Raw genomic sequence first — 13,476 nt, 5'->3', positions numbered from 1 at the left:
CACTATATAAACAAAAGTCAGAAACACTGGGAATCTTTAGTATCAAGTGAAGCATTAATTCAGGATTATTTTTATTCCTTATTTAATTTGCTTAACAGGGGAATTACGACGCAAAGTGAAAAAATAATTTTGCTGCCTGCAAAAGCATTATCATGCACAAAAAAAAAAAAAAAAAAAGCAAAAGAAGTAAAACAAGATGGAAAATAACAGAAGACTATTCCAAAATGAAGATGTACCATCCTAATTCAGGGATTAACTTTGGTTTTCTGCAAGTCAATGGGGGAAAAAAAAAAAAACAAGGAAGGATGTCTGTAGGAAATGTAACACCTTAATTCTTTATATCATCTACTTAGAGGAAGAATATTATCAGGAGAGTAACTATAAAGGAAAATATTTTTTATGCTGTCTTGAATTTAACTATCTACATGTAAAACTCCTTCCAGTTCCCGAAGACAAATGACAGCAGCAAGAATCATACTTCTAAGCAATTTTAACTATGTAAGATGTTTATTAACGCAAACTTGCTTTCAATAAAAAGCGGTGGCAGCTGGAGTGTCAGCCAGGTTCGAGCTGAGGCAAAATTAACATAACAGAGAGGCACACGCCCCTTCAAAGGCGTCTGTATTGGCAACACTGTGCATAGTATCTGATCACATTTATCAGGAGTGGTGTGGCTGTAGACAAGCTGGCAGTGATATGTTATTAATATTGATATGCAGATCTGCCTGAGAAGAAAAAGGGGCAGACAAAAAATTCATTGGAAAGCACTGTATTTTGCTTGTTCTTATCTGTGGAATGAAATACCACAGACTACTTTTTATTGATGAAGAGAGATAGTGGTTAGATGAAGAAGACACAGAGGACACTTTCAATTCCATCTCTCTACTCAACTCTGATAGCACTCTTCAATATGCTTAAGTCATTGATTGTCCAGTCTTGCTTTGAATGCCTCAAGCATAATTTTCAACACTTACCATGCAAAATTATTCTGTATTTTGATACCAAGCATTTCATTCATTCCCATCTTCTCTTCATACATGCATAGCTATCCTTTTTTTTCCTTTTTTTTTTTTTTTAAATTTCAGCAGTAATTATTCATCCTTCTCCTCTTGCACTAATTACAGACATTAGCAGCAGCTTTCTCCCTGTTTCAGTTAATACAGAAGAATTTTTATGGTGATCTTTCTCATTTGCATGTGTGAGTCATTTCGTATTTTTTAATAATGTTTGATTGCATCTGCTTCAAACATTTTCATACAATTACCATCCTCCTCATTGCTGCTGAAGTACAGAACTTCTTTTCCAGCTACTATATTTTAATCTGTTATATTTCATGACATTTTTTTACCTTTTTTTTTTTTGTTGTTGTTGTTTTGATTTGTTGAACTCTCAAAATTAATCATTAATTACCCTTCTGGCAAAAAGATGCCAAGAGATGCAGTCAACATGACATTAGGAAGATTATAAATGCTTGTAAATAATATAACCAAATGAGCAATGCATCTTAGCAGTAACAAAATATATCATTGTGCTAATATATAGCATTCCCACTTTATTAATAACACTCTATAACTTTCCTTACCCATAAACCTTTTTTCCCTCCCTGATGTGCAGATCATTATATTTTGATAGTAGAAGCTAAGAGACCAGATTTTTCTTTGAACAGATTATATTTTGTCAGTTGAATGCCATTTCTTGATGCTGCTTTTGTGTACTATTCATGTAAAACTTATAGTACCGTAGTCAGATTTCTTACTATTTCTACAGAGCAGATATTTCTTTCATGATGGCATGATACAATAAAATGTACTGGAAGCGAAGAATATGTTTCAAATAAAGAAGAAGGAAATGATAAAATGGGGAATCACTCCTTAGATTAAAAACACTGGTTGTCACTTGTAAATGTGTAGCCTTTTGCACTGAAACTATTCAGAAACTACAGAAAACCAGAAAGGTCTTGTAGAAGATTACCCATTTATTAGTTAACATCATCAGCATTGTAAATTTCAGCTTCTCAGAAGAAAGGAATGAAAAGAAAAGAAGAAGTTCTTTCAGAGGTTTTACTACATTTATCTTTTCATACAATATTCTGTTACTGTGATTTCTTAGGATCCAAACACTTAGTAGACTCCCACTGTGATAAGGTACTCTATATATGCACCAGTATGAGTAGTCCTTGTCCTGAAGAGCATCCATACTGAAGATGTGCTTCAATGCCACCTTCCTAAAGCACTGTACCTACAGTAAACATGAAGTATAGTTTCCTTTCAGTTCTTCCATTATCAGATTGAAACATGGAAATTAAAAAAAAAAATACTTCAAATTTGAAGAGTATTGAAACTTTTATAAAACTCAAAAATCATCTTTGCTTTTAGTTTTATTTCCCATTGCATAGAAGCTCTTGATGTGAACAAGTAATGCTTTCCCAATACAGAGATATCACCTATCAAATATATTGGATATTTTCTTTAAATAGTTACAACTCTGTTAGGTAAGGTGACAAGGTTAAGTGTCTAGTTTTGCACTCTTTTCATTCCTAGTGGACTCTGATGTTTTCTTTAATGATAGGATTAAATATAATTCCCAGCTCCGAACAGCTGCTTGTTGTTCCTTGTAGTCTAGTCTGTATATTTTGTGCTTATCACAAACAAAGAGGAAATAACTTTCTCAGTCTTTGTGAGTCTCTTAAAATGCACACACTTTTGGGAAATCATATTTTCTTGAAGGAAATGAGGCATGACCAATCACACAAAACGTGAGAAAATCCCTTGATAGGTGACCTTTGCCACATGTAAAAGAAGCAGTTCAGTCACTGAGGTTTCATGGATTTCATGCATGAAAATCAGATTTTCTGGCCACCAGTGCTGTTCAGTAAATAAATAATCCATCATTGTGTCAAACAGTAGAAACACGAAGATACTGACACTGCTGACTGAATAAAGGTTTTCAGATAGCAACTTAAGCAAACTCTATGTTCTGCCTTCAGGAGCTGTGAGTGTCAATTGTGGTTAGCTTTCATTACTTGAACTTAGGTTATTCATGTTTAGGAAAAATGTGAATGAATTGATTATATCAACTATTTGACTATATATACAAAGATGCGTTTATACATGGGTTGCTCTGAAAGTAATGCCTCCTATTTATTTTTTATTTTCCTCCTAGTTTTTTTCTTATATACATATAAAATCAATATTAAAACTAAAACTTTAACTTTCTTCATGTTTTTCTGTTCCTACTCCTGAATTTACATATTGCTTATAAAGTAGTGCCTCTTATTTATTTTCCTGGAAACTACAACGGATACAAAGAGCACAATAACACTATTTGATAGAGCAAATTCTCAGCTACAAAAAACTACTTCTCAACACTGTCACCACCAATAGCTATGCGCTTTCACCAGCAATGAGCAAGAGCCTGCATGCTGCACTCATAACAGTCTGCACCAGTGGAAGTGACTCATTTTCTCTGTTGCCACTCCTGAAACACACCACCCACAGCCTCACTGTGCTCACACCCACTGTTTGGTCTTCATAAATGTTCAGTAAGCATTGATGAATATCAGTGGGTGCCATTTTTTTTTGCATGGAGGAATTCAATTCCATATCTTTGCTTTATCTGTACTTCCCTGTCAGATGCCATTGTGTCAGACTGCACCTCTGCTGCCATCTGTCACATGGCAACAAAATTTAATGGAATATTGGAAAGAAGGTTCAGCCTCTACTGCTATACCACCAACATCCACTTCTGAAATGTGGGGCAACATCATCAAACAGGAAGCATACTTTTGGAGCAGCACACATACAAAAAGTAGTAATAAATAGTATTATCATATAACATACTATGGAAATGCTTTTTAGAGTCTTCCACAGAACAAAAAATCCTACACAGTACAATTATAGAACAATGCTTTAGACTCCTCTGAGGTGTTAGAATCACATACTCATATACCTATATATTATCTCAGTTCTTGATGTAAATTTACATTCAGTGGAGAACTGGTAAAATATCATTTTGTCATCTCTCATTTATTATCCTCTTTGGATTTTTTATTTATTGGTCAAAAAAAAGTTCTTCTATACTATCTCTAACAAAAACAAAACAAAACAAAACAAAACAAAAAAACCCTTGCTTTTTATTATTATTTTTAGTTTTGACAAGAGTGAAAAACTGGGTACTCAGCAAGAAATGCCTTCAAAAAGAGTTCTGAGTCATTGCATATTTGTATTTTCCACAGACTAAAAGTTGTCTAAATCAGCTTTAATTTTGTTTATGTAAAAAGTGTTTAATCAGCTGACATATTTCTCTCCTATCTAAAACTATGATCCCTTAGTTTATTGGGTACAATTTTAACTGACATTTTTTTTTAACTGATATTAATTATGATAATGCAAAATGCTTAGGTTCTTAGAGCATATCACTGCAATAAATAGTTCAGAATTTTTCATTCAACTTCTGGTTCCTTGGAACAGAGAAGTGTCGTGACTTACAGTTCTAAGATACAACTGTCACATGGTTTGATTTTCAGCTCTCCAATATTCCCACTGGCGATAACAAACAGAAAAAAAAACACCAAACTTTGTTATTCTCTTTAGGACAATACAGACATCTTCCCTTTAATATTTCTGTCCTTTTGGTCTTCTGAAAAAAAAATTATTTATCCAGCTAACCAGCTTATTTATTGACTTTACAGCTCCTTTATACCTATCATATACAACTGCTGATACGTTCCTATAGTCACATTCATTTCCTTATGCAGCTTGCACTCAGTGTACATTATCAAAAATATCAGTTGTGATCTACAGTTCTGTTAAAATGTATTAATAATATAATGGCACAAAACTGGTTGTAAAAGTGAGGTAAAATATTACTGTTGGTTATTTTTCTTGTATTTTTTGAAGAGCAAATAATTACTGTTATTATTAATTTTTGAAGTATAAATCTTACATCTTGTTTAAAACGTGTGCAAATTTAGCACATGAATACTAAAAGATTTGCTAGGCTTCTCTTTAATTCCCATCAGATTAGTTAGAAACTTACTGTTGGCTTCCATCTAAGGATCAAAATAAAAAAAAAATTTCTAACTGAAGAAAGCTTTAGACATAAAGCTTTAGAAAATTCCTGGCCATTCACATATTCAACTATTCAAATATATATTTTTTTACTATTTAGAAGACTGCATCAAGACAAACATTAAAATAAATTTGTGCACTTGCACATGCATGCATCATGCAAATTCTTATTGTGATTTTTCCATGCTGTGTGAACATCAAGACAACTGTACTTCTAATACAGTAGTGCTTCTATGTCAACTGGTGTCTTAGACAGTGCCTTTACATATATATGTGTGTATATATACATAAATATGGTTCCATTTTTTTTTAACTTGATCAGATTAAGACTATGCTAGCTCATCCATGATTTTAGAAAAAAATATAAATAGTATTCTTAGATAGAAACTCTCTTGTGGGGAAAAAAATGTCATCTCTTTTTTGGAAAAAGAGGTAGAAAAGCTCAAATACAAAGATTTAGCAAAACTCACATGATGTTAATCTCCTTGTGGAAAGGCCTTTAGTCTTCCACTCAACAGTTTTCTTCCTTCACTGAAAAGGGAATTCCAGGTGGTCTGTGCTGGTCACATTAAATAAATCAAGGCTTTCCACATGATCGAGGACTTGTGTTTGATCCAAAAAGTTCTTTGAGAGTAATTTCTGTTTGCAGAAAGGACAATAATATCATCCTGGCATCACCTTAAGATGCCTCTCTCCCAGACCATGAATGCTTCCAGTTCTGTCCTCAGACAGTTCTGGGAGCCTTCTTCAATTACAGAAGCGAGTGGCTGGTTTCAAAGACTTGACTCAGACTTCTTTAGCTATTTCTACAGCTTTAAAGAAAATATCTGAGCTGCTTTATCTCTCTTTTGTATTAAAATTCAAAATGGTATTTCTTCTTTATTGGATGGCTTCTTGAAGAAGCCTCTTGATTTTTATTGTAACTGAAAGCAGTGGGCGTACATTCTTTGAAGGTAAACAGTGTGACTAGTATAATAGGAATAAAGAGTGCATGAAAGTAAAATGAAGGAAACAATAGGAACCAATTCTTGCTCAAAGGCAGGATCTTGACTTCAAAAGGTATCATCGACATAATGTCGTACTAATAAAATATAACAAGGAAAGCCTTTGAAAATTACCTTTCAGATATTCTCATCCATCAGTAGGATTTCCAAGATTTTCTCTGTTCAAATGTGAGGTTCAGTCTGTTTTATTTACCACAGAACAGAGAGAAAACTCAGGCTGTTAAAAGATACAGAAGAGAAAAAAATGCAGTGATTTCCTATGAAGCAGCCATAATTCCTCAAAATATTTAACTTAAAATTTCATCTAGGACATGAATACAGCTTTATATTTATCAACTTACTTTTTGTTGGACAAAAAAAATGTCAGTGATTATGCGTGTGAAAATTAGGTGAAAATTACCATTAGCCCACCCAAGACCAAATCACACATTGCATCTGTGCAGTAATTTTCTTTTTCCGCATAGAATATATTGAATGACAAAATAATTTGAGATTTGCGTTTTGTGCATGAGTGGTTCATTTAGCTTTCCATTCAGAAACACCAGACAAGATTTTATCATCAAAAATTACTCCCTTATTGTTAGCAGGTATCTTAACTTTTGCAAAGAATGAAATAAATTGAATTGTCATTCGATGCAGACTGTCACTTTTTTGTAGTGTTATTGAAACAACACTCAGAAGAAAAAGATACTGTATTATCAAAAATGTTGGACATGATTGTGGTATGGACAGAAATCATATGTGTGCATGCAACTGAGATGAGGTTGCAGTTCCATCCAATATCTTTATCTTCCTGATAAAAGATGCTAACCTTATGCTTAGAGTCATCCTATACTGCCTTTATAACCCAGAGAAACAGACAAATTACTCCCAAAAGAAGTAAATAATCTCTTACTTAGGTGGACTGACCCTTTCTTTAGAGATGTCTTTCTCAGCATCAGCCATGAAAGAAGAACTAGAGCAATTAAATCCTTAATTTAGGCAATTTAAAATTTCCCTGAGGTTGAATTAAATGAATCCAGGTTCCAATCCATGGTTGGGCTTTAGACAAAGCTACAAGATAAGAGAAACCAGCTGCTTATACCCAGTTTTAGCCGTATAAGCAAGGTTCCTGTAACTATTTTACTCCAAATAGCGTGGCATCTGTGTTGTCCCCACTGCGCCTCTCATCTGATTTACAGGACCTGAGCCTTGAGCTGCAAGTACTCAGAGCCCAGGGCCTCACTGTGAATCAGTGACACCTGTCACTCTTTCTGCCACTCCTTTTGACTTCCTCCAAAGCACTAGAAACTTTTGGAAAGAGCATCAGTCTTGTGTATCCTTCATCTCCACGGAATCTTCCCTAGCAGCTGTGAAGAAGGTTGAGATAAGACAGGTCAGTGGGGATGGGTGCTGAGAGGCTGCTGTTGACGGAAGCATGGATAGGTCTAAAACTGTTAGCTTTTCCCCCCTACTCCTATATCTCCTCCTGATAAGTGTGTTTAAGCAATATCCACCCATCCCTAGCAGAAAGATTGAATCCATTCTCCCTACTTATTTCTTTGGGTATTCTGTTAAAACCATCCAACTTTATTTTTCTTTTTTTTACAGTCAATTCCTTGTGTTTATCTTATTTAGTAAAAAACCATGACTCTTTACATGATTTTAAAGAGCAACATGCGTTCTTATTCTGTTGCCCCTTTTCTTTGGAAATGAAATAAAACATCAGCTTTCGGTTGGTTTCATTTCTAAGAGAATATTTTTATTTTGACTGTTGGTAATAGGGAAAAAAAAAACATTCTTTTTCTGCCAAATAAATGCTGAAAATTTTTCATAAGGAAAAGACAAAGAAAGGTGCCTAAAAAGATAAGGAACTGAACTACTTACTTTTATTTTAAAGAATTAATTTAAATTCACAAATGTCAGTCACTGCATGAATACTCCACAAGCAATTTTTTCTAAGCTACATTTTCGTAGTTTTTCGTAATTTCAACTTTGAACCCAGCAATGAGTAAGGGAGCATTTTGGGATTCATAGCTAATGTTTTGAAATTTCCAATTTCAATTTTCTTTTTAAGAAGCAAACAAACAACAAACAGTGTGTATGATTCCTCAGAGCAATGAACTATCTATTTTGGTGAATTCTGATTAAACGATACATGCAAGCAAACAAGTGGTATTCTATTTCTTTGCATGTCTGCTCATTAGGAGGGCAAGGAATCAGGGCAATTGTTATAAAATATTGCTGAAAGGAGATGTCTTGCCTTCACCAGTTATTACCAGAAACTAATGCAAAGAGCAGAAGGAAAGCACTGACGAGCTTTTAATGTCACTTTCAATGAGAATTATTGGTTTCAAGATTCAAATTTAGACTGGTTTATGTAGAAATCATTTTGGGTTGTGTTTGTAATACGTAAAGCAGTCAGTAGAAGTAAAGTATGGGAGAAAATAATAATTTTACTAAGAAATTCTTCAATGTAAAAGAATCAGGTTGATTTCAGTTTAGGGTTTTTTTTTGGGGTGGGGGGAAGAGAGTCTCATTTGGAACTAATAAGGTTTTGCTTGAAGCACTTTGTAACATTAACCCAAGATCTTTAAAAAAAAAGAAAGAGAGAAGGAAAGCATTAATATAGATATTACAATATTTCTTAGGAATCCAGAAGTATAGATGGAACATTGCCAAGATATGGCATTTTGTGAACATTTCTACTTCAATTGAAGTAAGTAAACATTTCCCTCCCAGGAATGTTAGGAAATGAACAATTAGTCACATAACCAAGTTAGATCCTTTAGAGCAGTTTAGAAAGCAAACATTACTGCACTACAAATGAAGCCCTCATTTAAAGGAGAACTTTAGGTATTTCCTGTAGTTCAACTGTACAAGAATGCTGAAGAAGGCTTTGGTGAAGGCTATTCAGATAGGAAATGTAGGAAATTCCCTTTGCAAATGGCTATGTGAAAAAAGTTAGATAAACGCTGAAGAGACTCTAGGTTTAAAACTCTGTTCAGTGTTGAGCCTCAGTTAATCTGGGAGTTTAATGAAAACAGGTCCATACTTCTATATTCTTTTTTTAGGTCTACCAAGATACAGCAGTCTTACACGTCCTGTCATACACGCTGTCTGATATCAGCATTCAGAAATCAAACTAAATCCTCTGTCAGCTTGCAGCAGTGGAACCCTGAAGACCCTCTACTTCCATGGAAAGAAAACACATGAAATTAATAAATATGACACATTTAAGAACAACACTTTCACATGTTTAAATGTTTCAAATGTTTTCAGAAACCATAGTAAATTCAAAATAAATAAATACATTTTAGAAAGGTCTTAGTGCTGCTCCACAAAAATGTATGATAACTGATTTTCAAGTCAACATCTTCTATTTTAGTAGAGAAAATCTGATCGCTGAGTGATCACTGAAAAAAAATCACATAAGTTAATTCTTGGACTGAGGTAATTTTGAAGGAATATTAATGTAAGAGAAAAATAGTTTTATCCTGATGTAGGAGTTGCAAGCTATTTTTAATGTGTTGAGGAAGTTCTAAAGTTACAAGAAGATAAAGACATTCATCTGTAGATGATGAGAGGAGTTATTTTTTTGTATTCTTTTATAGGTCACTTATTATATTTTTTATATTACCCATAAAGTTACATCCTGTGTATGTAGGGTTTTAATTTTTTTTTCTCACTGAAAAAGCTGTTTAAAACTGAAGTGACACAAGTACCAACACATTCTTTCATGACAGCCATCATCAAGTCCTAAGATCATATCTTTAAAAAGTGGTGACTCGGTTTCTCATAGGACATCAGAAAATATGAAAATGGTCACCTCATAATGTAGGTGGGATTTTGAACAGTTAGGTTGGATTTGGTTTTTTGTTTGGTTGGTTGCTGTTGTTGGTTTTGTTTTTCAAAGTTCTTCTGTGATTTAATAATGCATCAAGACAAGGAAACAATTCCACAAGCAAGAAAAGACACAAACACATAGCTCCAGTACTCTTGAGAGTTAAGGGCAGTGGATGATAAGCAGCAAGGAAACACTTTGAAATGAATCCAATGTCACATCTTTGACAACTCTAAATGAAAAGATTAACTTTTTATTTTTTACTTTTTTTAATCTGCAATGCATTACAAAGCTTCAAATACCCACAAATCTACTAAGCCAGGCCATTTAAAGAATCTAAATAAGCTTGTACAGTTTTAAGCTTTCTGACTTTGAATATTAGCTTTGAAGTCATGCCAAAAACTGACTGCAGCAGAGCTGCTTTAGAACTGAATTCCTGACATTAGAATTAGTGTTGGGTGCGTGGCATGCCTAATGATAATCTTGACCATGCTTGCTGTAGACAGCCATCATACATAGCGCCTCTGAGTCAATAATTATACTAAGATAAGATGTGGAGCATCTTGGCTTTTTCGTTTTTACACTGTGGTGTTTTGGACACTGTCCATCCTGCAAAGACAGCTTGCCTAATGACACGTGGCATTTTTCCACAGGATAGAAAGATTGCTTGCACATTCTTTTAGTTTGTGTCTGACGAAAATGTATAGCAGAAGGTCAAGAAAAGTATTAAGAGTAGTAGTGTCCCTTTAGCAACCTCACACATACTCTACAACCACAATTAAGTGTACATTTCCAAGCTTCTTACAAATCTGTTGTAGCATCACTGTTTTATTTATATGAATACACATAAATATGTATTTATATCATTGTGTAAAAAAAGTAAACTGGCATACTACTTTGTCTACATAAAAGCACACATCTAGGATGTCATACTCTTTTCTTTTTTTATCTTTGCTACTTTGAATATGTGTTTCAGTTACTAAAAGCTTTTGAACTAATATAGCTTGTCAGAAGTAAAAAGAAAATCCTAGCATAGATTGCTTTTCTTTCTAAAAAGCATGTATATATGTCACTGTCTTCCTCACAGAAGACTGTAAAGGTAAACAACAGTATTTTCAATGAATATAGTGATGCAGAATCAAGCCTTACACTCTCAAAAAAGAAATATGTTTTTCACTCAAACATTAGTCACTCTGAAAGAATAGATAATTCACTTGAAATATTGAACTCTTAAGATGCGTTCTTTCTGGCTAGATGATTTCATTTAACTTTTATGACATGATGAGTCATTCTATCATGATGCAGCAGAATGCTCATCAAGCATTAGAGTTGAGAGTTGCCTTTTAGTTACAAGCGTTGGCAGTGGTTTTAAAGTGCCTTTTGACTTAAATGTGGAAGTAGTGTGTACAAGAAAGGCAAATATCAAGAAGTGATATGTGTGTGATATTATGAATGCTATATATGCATTTTACTGCATCTCAAACAACGTTCTGGTCTTATCTTCACAAAGAATATATAGCAAAAAAAAATCCGAAAGAAAAGCAACCATGATACCTGCAATGTAGACATTAAAACTGTCACAAAACCTCATGTTTTGAAGATCTTTTGTAATTATATTTATTTCCTGTTCAATGACCATCACTGAAGATTTACATTACAGTGAGTGCTGGAAATTAATTACCACTGTTTTATAACTTGTGAAGTTATTGGCTTTTACAAATAATGAGAAATATTTAAACTTTAGCCCAAAAATCACTAAAAAAATAGCAACACAAAATATAAGTATCAGTTTAACATAAGAAAGTTAAACATACATAAATCAGAAATTACTTGATGTTTAGAAACCAGGTGAAATTTGGTTCCTTTCAAACAAACTTAACAACCACAGGCTAAATTATATATTTTGGAATGTTTAAACCATTACATATGCAAAATTTGAAGTGTTTTTTTTTTTTCTATTTGTATTAGTAATTAGTAAAAAAATATGATGAGAATTCTTAAGATTCTACTTGAGTAATATTTGTCACATTTTAGTATCGTTTATTGAGTGTTTCTGAAATTATTTTATTTTTTATACCTGTCATCTCTAAAATACTCCTTTCCCTTTTTTTTTAAATATATATTTTTTTATTTTAATGCTCCAAGGTTTGCTAGTAGAAAATGTTACATGATTTACTCAAAACATTTATATTTTATTGCTAAACCATTCATGAATCAATTCTTATAGAGGACATACATGCATTAGAAATCTTATGTCTATCTCAGAAAATGAAGGAAATACAGGAATAAAAATATTTTATATAAGATCCTCAACATCTGAAACTATTCTCCACTTTCCTAAAGCAATTCCATTCAATTGTGTCAGTTATACCAATACTTCTGTATGATATTTCCAAGAGAGAAATAGTCTGCAGTCTATAACAAAAATATGATTTCAATAATTTCCTAAAAACAACATAGCATACAGAAAGGTAATGATTATGAAATTCATATACAAAGTGTGTTTTTAAAATAAGTCAATATTTAAAGTTTTAAATTAAAGTTCAGCAAGTATACTTTTTTGTTCGTTTTGTTTTATTTAATTTCAGTGTCTTCATGATGTATCAAAGCAAAATATTTAAGTGTATTAATTAAAATTGTTTCTATTTTCAGTAGTACACTTGAGGAAAAAAAAAAAAAATTTTTTTCCAAAATGTTTTTTCTACAATTATAAATATTCACATATATATATATATATGTATTCTAAATGGCATTCTAAGACCAATTTGGATTTATTTTTAATTTGTTTTATATTCTTCATGTATGTTGCTTTCTTCCTGCATGTATTGATTAGTATTTTCAAGCAAGACGCTGGTTAGTGGAGGCATAACATTATCATTGTTGCCAGGATGGCCAAAAGATACATGCCAGATAAATTATGAAAGGAGTGAATTTGTATTTTATTATGCTACTAGGCATTAATCTCTGTGTTAAAAACATGTTTTAAAATAATATCTTGGAATCATGGGAAATAAGTATAATAATAGAAATATGAATTGTATATAACTGAGTAAGTATGTAGCCACTATTTAAGCATAAACATTATTTTCTTCCTCACTGTAATTCACCTTTAAATAATTATTCTTTAAACTGTTAGACTGTAGTAGAGAAAGAGATATTATGTGTAGTAAAAAAAATTCTCACAGGTCTTTGCTAATATAGAATTTAAAAATAAACAGAATGTGTCTTTTATTGTTAAATCTATAGAAGTGTAACACCATTTATCTCAAAACAATTGCTCATAAGGTGAAAATCTGTTTTCTACTGAAATTGTACCTCTCACTAATTTCATTGAAATCAACAGATTACTACTGATTTATATCAGTGTGATGTAAAACTCAGGCTTCAAGAAATTGTTTGAATTCTGACAAACCAAACCCAACTGGCTTCATCTGGGCCCAGCTACAAACAGATTAGCTCATTCTTCTGAGTCATACATCGATGTGCCAAATGTCAGCCACTTCATGCACTGCCATTTAGAGTCTGGCATGCCCTATTCGAAAATTGGCCTTCGGAGTGGAACAAATGCACTGAGAATGCA

General features: G+C 32.9%; 1 long non-coding RNA gene across 3 annotated transcripts in view; it reads left to right on the top strand.

The window, feature by feature from the left end:
• The window catches only part of LOC110396946, a 31,309-nt gene extending 21,973 nt beyond the window's left edge, over positions 1-9,336 (top strand). Inside the window, exons 4-5 of one of the 3 annotated variants that reach the window (XR_002437388.1) lie at positions 8,704-8,771; positions 9,127-9,336. This is a non-coding gene — a long non-coding RNA (uncharacterized LOC110396946). The remainder of the gene's footprint in view (positions 1-8,703; positions 8,772-9,126) is intronic. The other 2 variants (XR_002437387.1, XR_002437389.1) reach the window with 2 other exon arrangements.

This window comes from Numida meleagris, chromosome 3 (genome assembly GCF_002078875.1).
Source record: "Numida meleagris isolate 19003 breed g44 Domestic line chromosome 3, NumMel1.0, whole genome shotgun sequence".
NCBI lineage: Eukaryota > Metazoa > Chordata > Aves > Galliformes > Numididae > Numida > Numida meleagris.
Note: the sequence above shows the minus strand (reverse complement) of the source record. Positions and strands in the feature narration are given on the sequence as shown.